The sequence below is a fragment of the Condylura cristata genome, unplaced genomic scaffold (genome assembly GCF_000260355.1).
Source record: "Condylura cristata isolate star-nosed mole 26May11 unplaced genomic scaffold, ConCri1.0 scaffold00016, whole genome shotgun sequence".
In the NCBI taxonomy this organism is placed as follows: domain Eukaryota; kingdom Metazoa; phylum Chordata; class Mammalia; order Eulipotyphla; family Talpidae; genus Condylura; species Condylura cristata.
The window spans coordinates 47,252,078-47,254,585 of NW_004567117.1; positions in this window are offsets into that span (position 1 = coordinate 47,252,078).

A 2,508-nucleotide genomic window follows, 5' to 3' on the forward strand; every position below is an offset into this window, starting at 1 on the left:
GGGCGGAGGCGCGACCGCGGGACCCTGGGCTGGCGGCATCCTCCAGGGGTTCCCAGGTGGTCTCCTGCAGGTACCGGCGGTCGGGTGCCTCCGCGGAGAGCTCCCACCGGCTGCGCCCTGCACGCGACTCCGGGGAGCGGCGGGCCGGACCACCCTCGCCGACCACAAAGGCGCCGGAGACCAAAGCAAGCCAAGTCGCGTGCACCCGCGGGGTCCAAGCATGGGCGGGCAGAGACGCGCCGGCTCCCGGCAGCCGCGGGGAGACGCCCAGCCCCGCAGGGCGCCCCTCGACGGCCCTCACCCCGCCGCTCAGCGGCTCAGACGTTGGAGCTTCTGCTCCAGGGCAGCGTGTTTCCAGCTCACTGTTCTTGGACATGCAAATCTGACGCTTCGTGTCGCATCGCGTTCAGCGAAAGGGCGCGCGAGGAGGCCAGCCCGCGGTGGACGGCCGCGGCCGGCGGGCCTCAGGCCGCTGTGTGGGGCCGGCACTCGCGACCTGCGTCCACCCTCGCACTCTCCTGCTTCTCCAGAGAGACTCTGGCGTCAGCGCACCTGGGGAAGCAGGTGCCTTCGCCACTCGCCACCCGTGAGTGCGCTGAGCTCCGGGGTGAGGCTCGCCCTGTCCCAAGGCGCCGCCTCCCCGCTCTGCCCTGGCCCTGGGGGGGGGCTGGTGCCCCCCCTTGCAGAGCCAGGGGCCCCTCTCGTGCCTTGAGACGGCCTCGCCGGCGGCCGTGGGGTCCGTCTGGCTCGCGGCTCCCAGGCAGGTGCGTCCACCGCAAACACGCACCGTCCGGGCGCCGCCCGTCCAGGCGCTTGGCCGGACCATCCATCTCCGTTCCAGGTCCTGACCGCACACCCTGGACGCTGAGGCCGGCAGGGCTAGGCCGCCCCAGGAAAACAGCCTCTTTCAGAACTGAAGTCAGGGCTTCTGCACTGTAACTTTTAGTTAGTAACTAAGAATTTGGGAACAAATTCCTTTCACTGTGGCCCCCCAAAAGCTGCTTATTATTCAGGCCACACAATTGCCACCTCTGAAAATTGGACCCCACCCCACCCCCACCCCCCACTAGCTGGGTCGCCCTGGGCCTGGTGGTCGGCTGGCCCTGCCGGCCCAGGGCCTCTGCAGCGAGGAAATCGGGGTTTTGCTCACGACTTGGCATCCACGTTTTTCTACTTTGGGGAGTCGGTAAGGCTGCTGCTTGGGACGCGGCCCCTGAGGAAAGGCACCCCGCCCGTCCTGGGGGCTCGTCGCGGGCTCTGCCCAGCCCAGGAAGGCCTGGGAAGCAGGAAGGTGGCCTCCGTGGGGCCCAGCCGGCAGGAGGCCCAGCCCTCTGCGCCCGCCCCAGCGCCGCTCCGCGAGCGTCTGCCGCACTCCTCGGCGTCCCTGCTGGCTCTCCATCCAGGCCGCCCCCCAGGGTTGGCTGAGCGCGTGGAAGCCGCCGTGGCGGAGGGCTCGGTGGGGATGGGGAGGCTGCCGGCCCCGGCCTGCCTCTGGCCACGCTGGCTCGCCGGGTTTCCCTGGGAGAGTCTCTTCCTCTTTCTGAAAACTCGCCGGTTTGCATCTCAGTGCTTGTCAGTAGGGAAGGACTGGCCAGCGGCTCTGGCCTGCGGCGGCGTTCAGCCATGCCTGGCTTCCGGCAGGACCCGGCCAGGCCTGCGCTCCTCGCCTGGCCTCAGCCCCTGGCCTGCACATGGTGCCGGGTGTCCTCTGGTGTTGACAGGAGGGACCCGGCAGGGAGAGCTTGTCCCGATGCGCTCCGGGAAGCTTCCCGCCGCCTTCCAGAGTCCCTCCTTCCTCTCAGCGAATAGCTGGAGGTTTCCAGCACCAGCGTGACAGTGAACTCTGCACAGAATGATTTGCATGGAAATTAATAGACTTAAACCTTGAAACAAAGCTGCGGGTGCTTAAAATATCATCCCGGTACCTGCAGAACATCACATGTATATAATTAAAGACCAAACATTTCCCATCTCGGATGGAACAACAGGAGAGTGCAGGTTCGGCTTGTTCAGAAAACCGAGGGATCGCCCGCACCAGTATGTTCTTCTCAGCCATGAAACCTGGACAACGAATAAAGCGGTAAAACCCGCGTGAGGCTGAAGAAGAGAAGCTGCTTCCAGCGGTCACCGGGAGCCGCTCCCCGAGGAGCTCCCATTTTCAAGGAGGAAACTCCTGCTAACGGTATTTGGGAAGCTAATCCCGGCCAGACAGCCTCGGATGGAGGATAATGAGATTGCTTTGAAGCATCAGAATTAGAAAAATGAACTTGGACCTAATTTGTAATAAGAAGAGAGTGATCACAGGTTTAGTTTTATCCTAGACGTGCAATTTGAGAAAGTCACGCGGCCATCACCTCGGTGTGGCGTTCCGGTCTGCTGGCTCCTGGGTCTCTGGGGCTTCGGCCCTCTGGCCCCCCGGCCGCCCCCCTGGAGGCAGGACCAGGTCAGAGCCTGGCCAGGGGGCCTCGTCCACCCCGCTGAGAGGAGCCGTGGGCGAGTTGACATAGC